This window comes from Stenella coeruleoalba (assembly GCF_951394435.1).
Source record: "Stenella coeruleoalba genome assembly, chromosome: 18".
NCBI classification, from domain to species: Eukaryota; Metazoa; Chordata; class Mammalia; order Artiodactyla; family Delphinidae; genus Stenella; species Stenella coeruleoalba.
In genome coordinates this window covers 10,197,652-10,216,080 of record NC_137164.1, presented here as the reverse complement: position 1 = coordinate 10,216,080, position 18,429 = coordinate 10,197,652, and the positions used below count along the sequence as shown (strand labels likewise).

Genomic DNA, 18,429 nt, shown 5'->3' with positions numbered 1-18,429 from the left:
TGCGCTCTAGAGGCCACAACCACTGAAGCCCGCGTGCCTAGAGCCCGTGCTCCGCAACAAGAGAAGCCACCACAATAAGTCCACGCACCTCAACAAAGAGTAGCCCCCGCTCGCCGCAACTAGAGAAAGCCCGCCTGCAGCAACGAAGACCCACCACAGTCAAAAATAAATTAATTAAATAAATAAAAAAGAAAGCAAATATCTACATAATAGATATAAACCCAATTATATCAGTAATTAGATCAAATGAAAAGGGCACTGAAGATAAAAGAAGAAGAGGCTGAGCATCTTCTAGTGCCAGAAAGTGAAGCAGTGCTCAGAAAACAAAAGGATGGAGGCATGGAAAAATTACAATGGCCAAAGCTAGAACAATTTGAGCTACAAAATAAAATAACATTTGTTTTTTACCATAAAGCAAGCGTATTGGCTAGTCATAGTCCCTTGCCTAATAAGAAAAATCAAACTTTCAATTTTAAAGGGCCTGAGCTATTAACATTCCTGTCTGAATTTTATTGTTGTACTTTTCCATTGGCTTTTTTCTTTTGGAAACAGCTTTATTGAGATATAATTCACATACCATACAATTAATCCATTTAAAGTGTACAACTCAATGGTTTTTAGTATATTCACACAGTAGTACAACAAACACTACAATCAATTTTAGAATATAGTCATCACCCCAAAAAGAAACCCTGTATCTACTAGCTGTTACTCCTTCTTACCCCTAAGCCACCCAGGCCCAGGTAACTACTTATGTACTTTCTGTCTCTATAGATTTGCCTATTTTGGACATTTCATATAAATGGAGTCATATAATAGGTGTGTTTTTTTGTATGTCTGGTTTCTTTCACTTAGCATGATGTTTTCAAGGTTCCTCTATATTGTAGCATGTATATTAGTACCCCATTCCTTTTTACGCCTAAATGCTATTCCATTCAGTATGAAATATATAAAAATACACAACAAACAAACAAAAAATCTATAAATTTTGTTTATCCACTCATCAGTTGATGGACATGCAGTTTGTTTCCACATTTTGGCTACTATGAATATGCTGCTGTGGACATTCATGGACAAGTGTCTGTGTGGATTTGTTGGCTTTTATCACAGGACATGGGAGGATTCAGAGCCAGACCAGAGAATCTCCTGCATTATAGTTCTTCTTTATCTCCTTTGCATATTGGCAACCTGATTTCCCTTTCATTGTCAGGATCAATCACCCTGGCCACTAAAGTCATCATTTTTTGCCTATTTATTCAATGTTATTAAGAGCCTGAAGTGGCCAGTAGCAGTCTCAGCTTCTAGGTAAGAAAGGGAAAGATGCTGACTGATATCCACAAAACAGGTCATCTTGTCCAAGTTAGTATTAAGAGCTTTCTCTTCTGAGTTGCTTTTTGGTGAGCACTCAGGTAGGACATAACATATCTTCTCACTTTGTGCCTATTAGGAGAGGTCAATTCACATATTTCTTCCCTAGACCTCCTCACAAATGTTTTAATCCTTCTATGTCTCCCACAGCAAGCCAAACCGTTAGCCACAGCCCATGAAAAGATGTATATTTTTACTTTTGTCCATATCTCCTTCAAGAAAAACTTAACAATCAAATGCACTGCTCAAAGTTCTAACAAATGGGAGAATTTTCCTTCACCACTGTCCTTCAAGGCCATCTTTTTGGGGCTATAGTGCTGCAACCATCCATTTTCACATGGCACCAACAAATAATGCAGAGCCGTTTGTAATTCAGATCTAAAGGTTTTCTTCTCCAGTTGACTAGTCATAGGAAAGTCCTCATAGGTGTGAGTTGAAAACAGTGAAGTAGGAGTAAGCTGGATATTGCTCATGGCTTTAAGGATCTTCTTGGGTTCAATGTTATATATTTATATGACTTTCGTTCACTGACTGAGGGTTGTGCACACATATAATTTTGTGACTTGGTGGGTCAGACAACATCCATTCAGGATAGGCAGCTCAGGTCATGTGGGAAACTTGGTAGTCCATGGTCAAGCATTCAGGCCAGTAACAAATCAGAAACCTGTTTCCCAAAAACGTAGCTGTCTGCAGAGGATGACACAGCTTTGCTCCAAAATCATAAAGGTCTGCACTGTAATTCTCCTATCAGGGCCTGCCAAAGGTTCAAGCAGCACCTCTATCTTCCACAGACACCTATAGATACCATGGGTGTGTTAGTGGGCCCCCTATGAGACAAACCTGAGCCAAAACTCCATTAATCACCTCATATTCAAAATCCCCTACTTGTGGCTTAGGAATCTCTAGGAATTGGTGTCAGTTCAGAGCCAGCGTTTAGTAAACCCTGAAGAGTCTGATTATTTTCCCTTCCTCAGTGCATAACCACCCTGGCAACTGGGCACAAGTTCCTTTGGAGACAGCTGAGAGGAAGCATCAATTTTCGGCTACGTACAAGGTTCCCTCTTCAAGAGGACGTGGCCTCCCCTTCATTCAGGAGACTCTAGATTTGTCAACTGACTTAAGTCTTGGAATTGATTAAAGAACCATAACTCTCTTTGGAGATTCAGGTCAGGATTCTTACACCAGACTTGGAGCTTCTTGCTTATATAAATCAAATAAAACTTTAATAAGCTGTCTGTTGTACACTGAGTGGTAACCTGCAAAAATGTATATTGAAGACCTAACCTCTGATATCTATGAATGTGACTTTTTTGGAAATAAGGCTGTTGCCGTTGTAATTAAGATTTAGTTAAGATGAAGTCATACTGGAGTGGGTAGGTCCTTAATCTAATGTGACTGATATCCTTATAGGAAGAAAAGAAGAGACACAGAGGCCCAGACACAGGAAAAATGCCATGTGATGAAGGAGGCAGAGATTGGAATGAGGAATCAACAAGCCAAGGAATGCCAAAGATTGCCAGCAACACCAGAAGCTAAGAGAGAGGCATGGAACAGATTCTCCCCACAAGGCATCAGAGAGAACATGGTACCTATACCTTCATTTCAGACTTCTAGACTTAGGAACTGTGAGAGAGCAAGTTTCTGTTGTTTAAAGCCACCTAGACTGTGGTACTTTGTTACAGCAGCCTTAAGAAACTAATACACTGCCCAACTATTCCAGCCTAGGAACACCATAAATAATTAATTAATGTTGACAATCTCCGTGGGCAAGACTGCTGTGATGATTGCTTTTGTTCTGTCATCCATTGTGGTAACAAGTCCATCTTATTTTTAGTGATTATGTACTGTCACTTGGCCGCTGCCATCCAAGATCCCATCATGTCTGTTGAATTCAGGAATTTTTTTGTGTGTGCACAGTGAAATCAAGGACAATGTTAACAGATATGTGACAGACTGAAAGACATCCAAAACCAAGATGGAATTATTAACTAGACCATACAAAGAACTTCTACAAATCAACAAGACAAAGGTAGGTAATCAACTGAAACATGCAGGTCTGCGCTCTGCGACCACCACAGTGAACATGGCCACAGGAGTGCAAGTTGCTGATGAAGTATGCCACATTTTTATGACACTAAAGTTTGGAAGTGCTCCGCACCAGAAGAAATCAAGAAAAGAAAGAAGGCTGTTATTTTTTGTCTCAGTGTAGACGAAAAGCGCCTCATTGTAGAAGGCAGCAAAGAGATTTTGGTGTAACCATAACTGATCCTTTCAAGCATTTTGTGGAAATGCTTCCTGAAAAAGACTGTTGCTATATACTTTGTATGATGCAAGCTTCGGAACAAAGGAATCCAGAAAAGAGGAGTTGATGCTTTTTTTGTGGGCAGAAGAACTAGAACCTCTGAAACGTAAAATGGTCTATGCAAGCTCCAAGGATACAATCAAAAAGAAATTTCAAGGCATAAAACACGAATGTCAGGCAAATGGGCCAGAAAACCTCAACCGGACTTGTACTGCTGAAAAGCTAGGTGGATCCTTAGTCGTAGCTTTTGAAGGATGCCCTGTATAGATCACTGTTTGGTGTCACAAATTGAAAGCTTCCATGTTTAATGTTATCCTCTTGCTATACAAGTAAAGCAAATACATTTAGGCAAGGGACTCACTGAGGGAGAGCTGTCTCATCATTTGTTAGGGTAAACTAACTCTTCTATGAACATGTGCAAATGGCCCTAAATAAATCTAAACTCTAAAGTTTAAAAAAAAACATGCAAAAAGGATATGAATAAGCTGAGGAAAACTTCAATGGTTAGAAATGTAGAAATGTTTATCCTCACTAACCATTAGGGAAACTTAAACTAAAATAATGGGAGATCCCTTTATACCCATGAAATTAGAATGAAAAAGATTGTCACACAGTACCAAGCACTGGTAAGGGTATAGGACAATGGGAATTCTGATGGGTTGTTGGTAGAAGTATAAATAGTTTTAGCCATTCAGAAAAAAATTCAGATATAGCTCATATCTCAGTATTATCAGGTCAGGGATGCTATTCCACAAGCCCATGAGGAGTTATACCTAAAGATTATCAATATAGCATTACCTATAGAGGTAGGGAGTTGGAGGCAACCTAGATAGCCATCATTAGGAAAAAACACAAATGATTTTTTAAAAATAGAATCTAATTGTGGATGTATGTTATGCAATACAACACAGCAAGTCTTGCTGAATTTTCTTGCAAAAGTAGATCTTTGCCTGACCTTTTCACTCTATATCTCTACTACTACCTCAGTCCAGGTGATCTTTACACCTTGTTAGATGACTGCAACAGCCAAAAGTGATCTCCGTATTCTACTTTTGGAACTTCCTACCTTCTTTCAACATGGTAGGAAAAATGATCTTAAAATATGTCAGTGTTGCCGAATAAGAACATGATCTGCCTTCCCATCGATTCAAGTCTTATGCTGTGTTCTCAAATAGACTTTATAGTTTTCTTCACTTATTTCACCATGTATTGACCCAATAAAGATTTTTGATTCACCTATCATGTACTTAGTCACTGTTTTCTAGGCATTGGAGTACAAAAGTCTTCTACCCTCAAGGAAGCTGCATTCCAGTATGAGTTTTAGTCAGTAAGAATGCAATAAACAAATAGCAAATGCAATGTTAGGAAGTCACATGTACTTTGAAGAAATAAAGTATGGGGCTAGAGAACCTGGGAGCTAGGCAAGGCAACTGCTATTTGAGAAGGTTTAAACTTTCCTACTTAATTTTTTTAGTTATTTTATATTTTTCACTATTATTTATGAAGAAAATAGAGAATGCAGAGAGCAAAATAATACTTCAAAAGTTACCAGTATTGGTCTCCTAAAAACACACTATTTATGTAAAAAGCTACAAAAGGAAAATTCAGAGAACAAAATAAACTCTAAGACATTAAAAATTATGATAGCAGAGGTACAAAGCCCTATAAAATGTTGGAATTTAACCTCCAATAAACTAGAATGAAAAGGTAACGTGATGGAAAACAGAAGATAAAAATTAGAAAAAAAAGAGGATCAGCACAATCAGAACAACATAAAAATAAAAAATTCCACAAGATCAGGAGAGAGAAGAGAGAAAATACAAGAGGACAATTATCAAATAAGTAATAATAATAACAAATACTCAAAATACAGGATGTGATTTTTGCATTAATGAACCTACCAAGTGCTCAATACAATGGCTGGAAAAATGTCTTACACTAAGTCACATTAGTATGAGATTTCAGAACACTGGAGACAAATAGAAATTTGTAGAAGCATTCAGAGTGGGTGGAACCAGTTTACATGGTTTGTAAATACGTTATAGAATTTTTTTTAACTTCTAGCAGAGGATTTGGGAACAACTAAGTAATAGGCTCATATAAAACAAACAGCTATAACTACTACAAAGAAATTTTTTAAATTACTAGAAATGAATTTTATTATAATACATTGCATGACTTGGCTATAAGTAATATCCACAGCCATAAAAATGTAAAAAACTAAATACATAGTATAAATGTGCTATAACTGTGGAGAGGCCAAGGTAAGGAAAGTGTGTAGGTGTGGGTTGGTGAAGAAAGAAAATTAAATCCTTGTTGGATGTCAATAGATGATATTTAAAACTAAAAAAATGAAAAAAACATTGTACAATTAAGTCAGAATGGAGCAGGTTAGAGCCCAACATCATTTTTTTCTTTTTCATCTCACTTTCTACTTACCTCCTCCCCATTAACAATGAATCTGATTTGAAGGTAAAAGGCAGAAGGTAATTGTTGATATAACCCTGATTTTTGCTCTACTTTCATTCTCTTTGGATTTTGAGAATAAGGAAACTCTTACCTTAGGTTTTCTTCAATTCCTCTCTCTGTGTATCATCACTTTGATAATGCTATCTTCTCTCTGCAAAGGAAATGGAAGATTTTACCAATTGTTTTTTTAATATTACTGCATACACATCTGATGGCCTCATGATAGACATAAACTGTCTCAATATCTTATCTGTAAACTGGACATTATAATCTCTCTCTTGCCACACTTTTGAAAGCAATCTTGAAAATGAGGATTCTAGAGTAATAACTGGCATATTAGAGATTCACAGTCACTGGTGATTGTTGCCAGTAGTATTAGTAGTAGTGGTACTATTACTAGTCCTTGTTTTACTTGCCCTGTTGCCAAAACTGATTCATATCACTGTGTGTATAAAATGTAATTGATGGACACAGTATACCTTGGACAGCATATGCACTCAGAAATATTGGTTGAATGAATAAATCAATATATATGGGAATGAGTGCTAGGTGCTGGAGGCTTTTTTCTATAAAATTGACTGGCCTATTTACAGTGAAGTGATCTTTCTGGTTAGATTTCTCCCCAGAGAATTCTATTTTTATTTTAATTGAAGAGCAGTTATAAAAGCTAATTGACTCTTTGCATTTGCAGGAAACTATTCCTACCTCCCATCAACCCCATACCCCAAGGGGCAATCAATGTTTAGAGGTTTCCCACCTATACCAGTGGTTTAAAAGAGGTTAAGCCCAAGATTAATGTATATAGCTTGTTAGATATGTACTTAGAGTTTTTTTTTTAATGAATCCAACTCAGGCAGGTTGGGAATTAATGCTATAAAATTCAGCTCAACAGAAACTCAATTGAAAAATGAGAATGATATAATAGCGAGTGCTACTGAAAAAATGGCTTTCCAAGGCTGCTGTTTTTGAAAAGTAATTCAAGGTTCTTTGTCACTTAAAGCAAAGATATAGGCACATTGTACTGTATATAAACACAAAAACTTCCCCCCCTTTCTTTGGAACTATATTCAATTTATATATATTAGTTGCATATAATGCTTGAGAAGAGTATTAAAGGTATTTTGAGGTCAAGGTGTCAAATTAGACAGAAAAAGTGAAGAAAAATAAGTAAATTTTTAAATCTACAAGCATAGTATATTTACACATCTAGGAGATAAAAATATTCAACATACTTTATTAGACCAATTATCTAATTACAAGAAAAACAAGAATAATGGACTTGGAAGAAAACCTTTACTAATTTCCAAATTCGTTATTTTTTTAAATGTTATCAAAATTAACCTGTTCTTTTTTTCTCCGTTATGCAAAAAAGAACTGGAGTGGGAAGAAACAGATTACCACTCACTTAAAATTAGATAATTCAACAGACATATTCATTACAAAAAAAAAAAATCATCCTTTATCTAAATGTTATGTCAAATAGAATAAAAATACGTGGGAGACAGAAATTTTAACCGATAAAAGAGGATTATTTTAAACCCAATGTAGACTAATTAGTAAGCAAGTATAATATAAACATGGGTTGAACTGGTTCAGATACTTAGATTTTAAGAAATTGATTATCTTATACTTTGGCATTCTCCAGCAGTCACTTAAATGTGCAACTGCGTGTTTGTGTATTTCTATATGTATTACTAAAATATTTTACAACAACAAATTAGGGCAATAGGGAATTTAGAATCAAAGCTAGAGGTAAATATTTTCATATGAAAAAGAACAACTGGCTACAGTTGGATTGATGCTTACTTTACACAGTATTTCCCAGATACCGGTTCAGTAAAACAGCTTTAGGTCCAACCTGAGTTCTACTAGCTCCATATTAAATTTTTTAAAGTAGTATTTGTTAAGTTTTTCTCAAAAATAAAAATGAATGCAGCCATGACTCTATGAACATATTTGGCTCCCTGACCTTGCCAGGGAAGATTACAATAGTACTTGGAAGCACAGCAGTGTGCTTCAGTTCACACACTTCAATAGCTTTTCTTTTTACTACACGATCAAGTTGAAATTTGATTAAGGCAATCTTCACACCTTTCTTTAATACGACCTTATTTTACTCCACCCTACAACAAACCACTAGCAGAAAGACTCAACTCATTGCCCTCACTCTCACCCACAAACATCATGCACCCCCTCTTCACCCACCAGACCCAGTGGTCAATGCTCAACCAAGATGGTACTCCACCCCTGTGGCCACACAGTAATGAAGACCAGCGCTGACCTCCTTCCTCTCTCGGGGGACTTACAACCAGTTCTATATTGTCCACTGATTGATGATTTACTGTCTTTTATATATACATATAAGATATAGTAACTATACATGTAGATACTTAAATTGCCAAAACTAAAGTTTGAACTTTAGCTTCTCTCGTGTCTTGTGTGTATTAAAACAAAACAATAACAACTGAAACAACTGTTAATTTTCTAACTTCATAAATATTGTAATGTTTTTTCCTACAAAAGACACCTTTATTTGTTGACAGATTACTCCTGATTGCCGGTGTAGGGGTGGGAAAAAGCTAGAACTCAGGGAAGGAGATAGAATGGTATGGTGAGTGCACAGGGAATATCAGTTTGGCTTGAGGGCTTTGAATGAATATTTATTCACTCATCAAACATTTATTTAATGCCTCCTATGAACCAGGATTTGTGGAGGGCTCAGAGGTAAAACATCTGTACCTGCCTGTAAGGAGTTCACATGCTCACATTCTCGTGGGTGAAACAGCAAGAAATCAATATTTATAACCTAGTGGGATAAGCACTGTAATCTGGGTTTGCATAAAGGTGATGAGAACATAAAAGGAGGGGAGCAAAATGAGTCTGACTGGGAGAAATGCCTCAGAGAATTGCTGCTGCAGGTGACGTTTAAGCTGGGCCTCCAGAAGAGTAGGAGTTAGCTAGTCTCATAAGGGATGATCATTTAATACAAAATAAGGAGCATGTGCCCAAGAAAACAGGCAAGAAAACACAGAGTGTAGTCGGGGAATCACAAGTATTCCAATACAGCTGGAGCATGGAGTACTTACAGGAGACTGGGAGGGGGAAAATGGGAGGAGAGTGAGACAGAGGCCAAAGCATTGTACGCCATGCCATGGCATTCAGATTTGATCCCACAGAAAATAGGGAGCCACTGGAGGGTTTTAAAGCAGGGCGATGATGTGACCGCATTCGCCTCTTAGAAAGATCACTTTGACAGCTGTGCTGAGGACAGATTGGAGGGGAGGAGTCAGAAGTCGGGGAGGTGAATTAATAACCAAGAAGAGAAACAATAAGGGGCTGAACAGGCAAGAGCAGCAGTGGAGACAGAGAGGATAGAGCCAGTGTAAGTAACAGGAGAGGGTATGATGCGAACAGCACTCAGTCCCTGTTGTGGAAGTGAGAGAGGAGCCTAGACTGACTCCCACAATCACGGCTGGAGTGCAGTCCCTCAAGAGAGAAACTCAGGAGGATGGGTGTGGGGGAAAGTTATGGAGACATTAAATCTGCAATGCCAAGGTTGGGACGGTCATTTAGCAGTTTACCAGGATATATGTGCCTTGAGGACAAAAGAGAAATTGGGGCTGGAGTCATCAGCATGTGTAGGGCAGCTGAAGCCAAGGATGTAAATGGGATTTCTCAGGAAGAGTAGAAAGAGAAGAGGACAGAGGACAAACCCTGGATGATCTCATCATGTAAGATGATAAAGAAAGAAGAAGGGACTAGGGAATGAGTGAACTAAGAGAGAATGATGTTAGGGAAGAGATTAGAGAAGGAGGTCAGTTATATCAAATGGTCAAATTCTGCAGAAAATCAGAATAATCTAAGGACAAAAATACTGCCTATTTGACCTGGCAATTAGGAAGTCTTCGGTGACTTCAGTGGAGCCACATAACAACAGTGGTAGAGACAGAAGCAGGATGAGGAAGAACTGGAAACAGTGAACTTGGACTACCCTTTCAAGACGCTCTACCAAGAAGACATGTGCCGTCTTGTAGTAATCATGTGTCATCACGTGTAGTCTGGTAGTAGGCAGCTTCTCAAATGGTTCCCAATGATCCCCACCTCCTGGTCCCCACACTCTATGTAATCTTCTTTCCTTTGATGTGGGCTGGACCTAAGGACTTGCTTCTAATGAATGGAATATGGTAAAAGTGATGGCATGTCAATTCTCAGATTAGGTTACAAAAACCTGCAACTTCTATCTTGCTTGTTCTCTCTCCCTTATTCGCTCTGGACATAGCCATCTGCCAGCTTGTAGACTATCCTATGGAGAAGCCTATGTTATGCGTAGCTAAGATCTAAAGTCCAACAGCCAGTGAGGACTGAAGGTCTACATGAGGGAACTTGGGAGAGCCTCCTCTCTTGGCCTCAGATGAGACCATCACAGCCCTGTATGACACCTTGATTACAGACTTCTGAGTAACCTAAAACTGCATCCAAATTCCTGACCCACAGAAACTGCGAGACAATCCATTTTTTTGTCTTAAGTTTGGAGAAAATTTTTTACACAGCAATGATAATTAATACAATGCTATGTTGTGAATATTTATGTCCCCCCCAAAATTCATATGTTGAAATTCTAAGGCCCTATGTGATGGTTTTAGGACGTGGGGCCTTTGGGAGGTGCTTAGGTCATGAGGGTGGAGCCCTCACAAATGGGATTAATGTTCTTAGAAAAGAGACTCCACAGAGCTCCCCAGCCCTTTCAGCCATGTGAGGGCACAGAGAGAAATCAGCAGTCTGTGAAATGGAAAAGGGCCTTTACCAGAACCTGACCATGCTGGCACCTTGATCTTGGACCTCCCAGCCGCCCAAACTGTGAGAAATAAATTTCTGCTGTTCATGAGCTACCCAGTCTGTGGTATTTTCATTTAGCAGCCCAAATTGACTAAGACATACATCTTCTGAGAAAAGAAGATGATGAACATGAAATGGTTAAATGTATTGAAAACAAGAGGGCTTCGAACAGATAAATGCCTGGGAAGAAATGAGACAAAGAGATTAGCTTTGGAGAGGACGAGAAACAGATTTTCTCTGATTTTAAAGAGGGAGGGGAAGTACGTAAGCAGTAGTTATTTCCTAATGGCTCTCTATTCCTTAACACAAAGTGGCCATCTATTGAGGATGGCGAAGCTGAAGAGTAAGGGATGTATGGAAACTAGTAATCCTAGCTTCCAAGGAGAGTGTGCAAGCGAGTTGGATAAGGAAAAAACAGAAGTATAACAGAGCAGTGATAAGGAGCTACTGAAATTGTCGAGAAGAAAAAAAATGGAAAGATAAAAGTAAGAAAGCATGAGAGGGTGGAAGAACAGAAGGATGGAAGAGAAAAGGAAAGAATAGAAGAAAGTTGTTTAGTCGGTTAAGATGACAGAGTGAATACTGGAGTCAGCAATGCCTACAGTGTGAAAATTTTAGATAAGGGCAAGAAACAGAGCGTGATAATGACATTAGGTTGGTCAAACAGAATGAGATGAAGGCAACTGGAATTTAAAATCAAGAAAGGATAAATATTTGGATTATTAGTCCACCATATAGACCTGAGTTTTCCCCTGATGATGACAGAATTTATAGTAGAGAGAAATATTACTATTATTAATATTGTTAATACTTTTAAAATTATTTGATAACAGCAATTACTATTTATAATGTGCCTATGATGTGCAAATCACTAGGCTAGGAATATGAACTTAATTCTCCTATTCTCATAATGGCCCTAAAGACTATTAGCTCCTTGTTTTGTGAAAGCTAGGTAATTTGCCCTCCTTTGGACAGTTAAGTAAGTGTAGCAGAGACTGCTGGTCATCTCCTAACATCAATTCTCTTTTTCTTACACAGATTATATGGATTATGTGGCATGCCTCCCCAGATAAAGACTACATTTCTCAGCTTTCTGTGCTGATGCTATGTTGTGACCGTGTACATGGCTATGCTTCTAGATTGTGGCCAACGAAACATGAATAGAAATAATGTGTGCAACTTACTGTTTGTGCTCTGAAAATAAATTGTGTGTATATCCCTTCCCCTCTTCCTTTTTCCATTAACTGGAATGTGAATATGATGGCAAGAGCTGAAGCAGCCATATTGGATGAAATAATGCAAACTGCTTATTGAGACTGGCAATATTATAAGATAGAAATAAGTCAGATCCCTATTATGTGGTTGTTTAGCAGGGTGTAGGATCAATGCCCTCTCTCTAAAATTGGTTCAGATGTCAAGACTGATGATCTCTCTCCCTCTCTCTCTCTCTCTCTCTCTCTCTCTCTCTCTCTCTCACACACACACACACACACACACACACACACACACACACACACACACACGGGATATGAAAATGTTTATTACTCATATAATGAGGCTTTCTGGGGAGAGCAGGGCAGACACTCAAGTAGGTCCAAAACGCCTTGAGCAAAGGGAAGAGTAAGTGGCCTTGGTTTTTACTGTGATTAAGACTTGGGGCCGAGGTAAAAGTTCCCAAGCTGGCCAGCGTTTGTGTAGTTTGATCTTCCTGCTGGTGCCAATGGCAGGTTTACAGGGGTTTCCTTACTGCCTTGTCCAGATGTGTGGCAAAAGTGAAAGAGGGAGGGGTGGGGCTTGAGAGCTGTCAGTCAAACATCTAAAATGGAGTCAGACTCTATTACATCCTCAGCTCTATTGAGCTCCATGCTGTCCCTGGACCACCTATTTGGATATTTACATGATGGAAATAAACTTCAAACTTATTTAAGGGCTTCCCTGGTGGCGCAGTGGTTAAGAGTCCACCTGCCGATGCAGGGGACACAGGTTCGTGCCCCAGTCCGGGAGGATCCTACGTGCCACGGAGCGGCTGGTCCCGTGGGCCATGGCCGCTGAGCCTGCGCATCCGGAGCCTGTTGCTCCGCAACGGGAGAGGCCACAACAGTGAGAGGCCCGTGTACCGCAAAAAAAAAAACAACTTATTTAAGCCATGGTTTCAGGGCATTTCTTTGTTATAGCAAGTTAAACCCTACCTGCCTGATATAGGGAGTGATGCTGTGAAACTCTGAGAGGTAAAGTCCTCAAAATACATGGGAGAGAGATGAAAGCTATGATAAGGATGAGGAGGGAGACAAAGGAAAATAAGGCTATACATAGATGTCATAAGAAAGAAAGAAGGAAAGGAAGAAAGGAAGGGAGGAAGGGAGGGAGGGAGGGAGGGAGGGGGAGGGAGGGAGGAAGGCAAGCAGCCAAAGGAGGAGAAAAAAGAGAGGAAGAAAGATTTTATAAAAGAGTGCAAGTCTGATAGGTGTAGGAGAGACTGTTGAGCCCTCTCTTGCTGTGCTAGCTCTTACATGAGCCATAAACCTGATATGTGGGGAGAAGAGAGAAGCCGCCCTATAAAAGGAGTGCAAGAAAGATGGGGTCCTTTGAGAGAATGGTAGTTTTCACTTAAACAAGAGTGGTTGAAGGGAGAATTATGTGAAAAGGTATGAGTTAAAATGGCGGGTTTCCAACAGATTGGAACTTTCCAGGGCAGAACAGGTTCATTGTAAGAAGACGAATCAGGGAAGAAGTATCAAGTTGTTGGAAAACGAGATTAGTGAGGTCAGTAAACAATCATAGGGGTTGCATTTTATGCACAGGATGAGAATGACAGGGATGGGAACAGAAGGAAACTAGTGGACTCAGGGTTAGAAATGAATCATGATGTAAACTCTGGTGTTGAATAATGTCTGGACTTTAATCTGTATGTAGTGAAAAAATCAGAGGGAGCCTTTGAGAAGACAGGTGTGATCAGGTTTACCTTTTAGGAAATCTAATCTAAGAGCAAATTTTAAAAAGTGAAAAATTAGAGGTGAGTAGAAGAGACAAGATGCAGGACAATAGAGTTTTACTTGGTTGATGTGTTATAATTTGTATATAATTTACAAATTTAAGTGACAGAAAATTCAAATTCTTCCTCTGGGCTTCTGAAGCCCTTGTTTCTATCTCCATTATAGCACTTAACCAAATTGTATCATGCCTTTTCTGTTTTCACGTTTGCCATCCCCATAGCCTGAAGGTCCTTTCCAAACGTGCTGCCTTTTACATCTTTGTATCCCCAGGGTTCTGGGCCTGACACTGGAAGGCATTCAGAAAAATATTTTTAAATCAATTAAATGAATAAGAGGCTGTTGGAATATTTAAGATGTATGGTGAAGAGGCCTCCTACCAAAGGAGTAACAGCAGCAATGGAGGGAAAGAAGGATATCAGAGGCATTTAAAGGAAACAATCATTAGGATGAGGTGACTGAATGAAGAAAGGAGAAGACTCAGAAACAACTTCAGTATCTAGATTGAAAGGCAACTCAGACTACAATGGTGTACTGATACCACTGGGGACCATAGGACCAAGTAGATGTCTAGATCCCCTCACTTCTCCCTCTCACTTCAACACAACTGATATTTGTCAGTGCCTGGAAGTGATGTGGAGGGTAGGAAAGGTGGGGGGATCAGTGAATATGATTTCCTCTTCTACAATATAAGAAGAAGCATATGGGGCTTCCCTGGTGGCACAGTGGTTGAGAATCTGCCTGCTAATGCAGGGGACACAGGTTCGAGCCCTGGTCTGGGAGGATCCCACATGCCGCGGAGCAACTAGGCCCGTGAGCCACAACTACTGAGCCTGCGCGTCTGGAGCTTGTGCTCCGCAGCAAGAGAGGCCGCGATAGTGAGAGGCCCGCGCACCGCGATGAAGAGTGGTCCCCGCTTGCTACAACTAGAGAAAGCCCTCGCACAGAAACGAAGACCCAACACAGCAAAAATAAATTAATTAATTAACTCCTACCCCCAACATCTTTTAAAAAAAAAAAAGAAGCATATGTAAATTCAAAGGTACATAGTCAACTGAAAGCCCAGAAATAAGACAAGGTTTAAGATACAGATTAATATTCCAAACTGGACTAAGATATTGATGCTCTGACAATACTCTGAAGGATGTTCCTGATTCCAAAGGTCTATGAGATTTAAACCAAAGCAAAATGTATTTTATCAATATCAAGCATCACTTATAGAATACCTTCAGGGATTATATGTATGGAGTATCCCATGTGAATGTGAATGAGAATTTTTAACCAAACTATTTTAAGGAATTAATACAACCAATTGTCTAGATCTCAACCGAAGCAGAAACAAAGGCAAAATTTATAACTATAGATAGAGTGAACTGTGTATCAAAACATTTGAAAAGAATATAGGATCAAATGAAAATTATAGAAGATCAATATCAATATCATAAATATGCTGGCAATAATAAAACTGATATTCTATTTCAGAGAAAAACACCTATTAATATAGTCGTCCAAGAACGCAAAAATAAAACATGTCTGGATATTTACTAGAAATTATTTTATTCTTTCCTAAGAAAAAGACTATTCTTAAAGACAGAGACACCAACTTTCCCCAACGCAGGGGCTGACACATAAAGGGAAGATAACACTGAATGCTTCTGATTTTGATCAAGTTAGCAAGAACCATGATGCTGGGCGTGAACTAATGGTAATGGGCTTATTTCCACTCTAGGAAGTACATGAATTTAGTTTAGCTCATGACTGAGATCTACCTAGAGTATACAATGGCTCAAAAAAAAAAAAGATGATAGGGTCAGCCAAACACTGGCCACAGTCAAACAAGCTCCAAACAGAGGAGGCTCAGGTTTCCCTGTTTTGCCTAGAGGTGCTGCAGCACAGAAAGTCAAGCTGTAGGTATTTCCAAGGCGCTCACTCTAGCTATCAGCCACACCTGAGCGAACTATACCCACGAGCCTCCTCAGCCAAGGATAACTGGGGTCTAAGACCTTGCCCCTCACAATTGGTTTGGTATCTCAGGAATGTTGAGAAACTGCTTAAGAAGATGAATATCACTTGTGTGATGGGGCCAAGTCTCACCATTTCAGAGAAAGGACGATGCTATGAAGGGTTGCTCTGCAGGCCTTTATTTGGCCCAAAGCTTGCTTCCAGACACCAATGTCTTACCTATCAATCATCCCAGTGAGATTAATGCCTATTAGATGTCTGAATGCATCTTTATATTAAACGTAAATATGCTTGCTTTAACTTATGGACAATGAACAGAAATTATTTGGAAAGAATGAGTATAACAAGTGAGCATCTATAGAAACAAGAAGACCACTAGCACAGAATATGTAGGCAATTTGACAGAAACCCCTCTCTTCCGTTTTATTGATATAAATAGGCCTGTTTTCCAACCACTACATCACATAAACATCAACCCATTTTCACATATCTTCTAAAAGGGAAGACAGAAACAGTAAAACAACAAAGACTTCTGTAAGAATGATTCTGAAACAATGAAATGTGTTTCAATGTCCTTTCCAAGTGCCCGTTAATGTAAATGTATATAAGGAAAATTGTATCATGCGTATGCCTCACTTCTAGTAAGAATATTGGGGCAAAAGCAATTGACTTTCATATCTGCCACATATTAAAACTTATAAGGTGTCCGTGGGCTTCACCAGCCACAGTTTGTCTATTCTAATCAGGTTTCCTTCTGAAACTGGTTCCCTGAGAAGGGCTGCTACTGGCTGAGACAGAGCTCCCATAGGGAACAGTCAAAATGGAAAACTTCACATCAGCAGTCCAAATACCAATCCAATCTCCCATGAAGAATAATATTTTGACCTAACAGGTTTAATCAAATTAGTAATCCCAAGTTCTTCATGTGTTTCTTGGGCTTTACAATTAACGAAATGTTATACTTAGGACATGGATTTAAATATGGAGGAGGAGAGGATCACGGGAAGATGGCGGAAGAGTAAGACGCGGAGATCATCTTCCTCCCCACAGATACAGCAGAAATACATCTACACGTGGAACAACTCCTACAGAGCACCCACTGATCGCTGGCACAAGACCTCGGACCTCCCAAAAGGCAAAAAAACTCCCCACCTACCTGTGTAGGGCAAAAGAAAAAACAGAGACAAAAGAATAGGGACGGGACCAGCACCAGTGCGAGGGAGCTGTGAAGGAGGAAAGGTTTTCGCACACTAGGAAGCCCCTTCACGGGCGGAGACTGCAGGTGGCGGAGGGGGGAAGAAGCTTCGGAGCCTCAGAGGAGAGCGCAGCAACAGGGGTGCGAAGAGCAAAGCGGAGAGATTCCCGCAGGGAGGATCGGTGCCGACCAGCACTCACCACGTCAAGAGGCTTGTCTGCTCACCCGCCAGGGCGGGCGGGGCCTGGGAGCTGAGGCTCCGGCTTCGGTCGGATCTCAGGGAGAGGACTGGGGTTGGCAGCGTAAACATAGCCTGAAGGGGGCTAGTACGCCACAGGTAGCCGGGAGGCAGTCCGGGAGAAGTCTGCAGCTGCCGAAGAGACAAGAGGCTTTTTTTGCCTCTTTGTTTCCTGGTGCACGAGGAGAGGGGATTAAGAGCGCTGCTTAAAGGAGCTCCAGAGACGGGCGCAGGCCGCGGCTCTCAGCGCGGGCCCCAGAGACGGGCATGAGACGCTAAGGCTGCTGCTGCCGCCACCAAGAAGCCTGTGTGCGAGCACAGGTCACTCTCCACACCTCCCCTCCCGAGAGTCTGTGCAGCCCGCCACTGCCGGTGATCCTGGGACAACTTCCCCGGGAGAACGCGCGGCTCGCCTCAGTCTGCTGCAACGTCACGCCGCCCTCTGCCGCAGCACGCTCGCCCCGCCCTCCATGCCCCTCCCTCCCCGTGGCCTGAGCGAGCCACAGCACCCGAATCAGCTGCTCCTTTAACCCCGTCCTGTCTGAGTCACGAACAGACGCCCTCAGGTGACCTACATGCAGAGGCGGGGCAGAGAAAGGGAAATCCCTCCCAGCTGCCTCAGGAGCAGCCGATTAAATCTCCACAATCAACTTGATGTTCCCTGCATCTGTGGAATACCTGAATAGACTACGAATCATCCCAAATTGAGGAGGTGGACTTTGGGAGCAAGATATATTATTTTTTCCCCTTTTCCTCTTTTTGTGAGTGTGTATGTGTACGCTTCTGTGTGAGATTTTGTCTGTATAGATTTGCTTTCACCATTTGTCCTAGTGTTCTAACCGTCTGGGGTTTTTTCTTTTTTTTTTACTTATTAAAAAGTTTTTTCTTAATAATTATTTTTTATTTTATTAACTTTATTTTATTTTACTTTATTTTATTTTATCCTCTTTCTTTCTTTCTTTCCTTCTATTTTTTCTCCCTTTTATTCTGAGCTGTGTGGAGGACAGGCTCTTGGTGCTCCAGCCAGGAGTCAGGGCTGTGCCTCTGAGGTGGGAGAGCCAACTTCAGG

General features: G+C 40.3%; 1 protein-coding gene and 1 pseudogene across 8 annotated transcripts in view; one reads left to right on the top strand and one right to left on the bottom strand.

The window, feature by feature from the left end:
- The window catches only part of RFC3 (replication factor C subunit 3), a 731,429-nt gene that overhangs the window by 228,125 nt on the left and 484,875 nt on the right, over nt 1-18,429 (bottom strand). For all 7 annotated transcript variants that reach the window (XM_079902595.1, XM_079902598.1, XM_079902597.1 and 4 more), the window contains one exon: nt 6,231-6,290. The gene's annotated coding sequence lies outside the window, so the exon portion shown is untranslated. The remainder of the gene's footprint in view (nt 1-6,230; nt 6,291-18,429) is intronic.
- LOC307176709 (destrin-like) lies at nt 3,452-4,092 on the top strand (annotated as a pseudogene). The gene has a single exon. The product of its transcript is annotated as a destrin-like (transcript).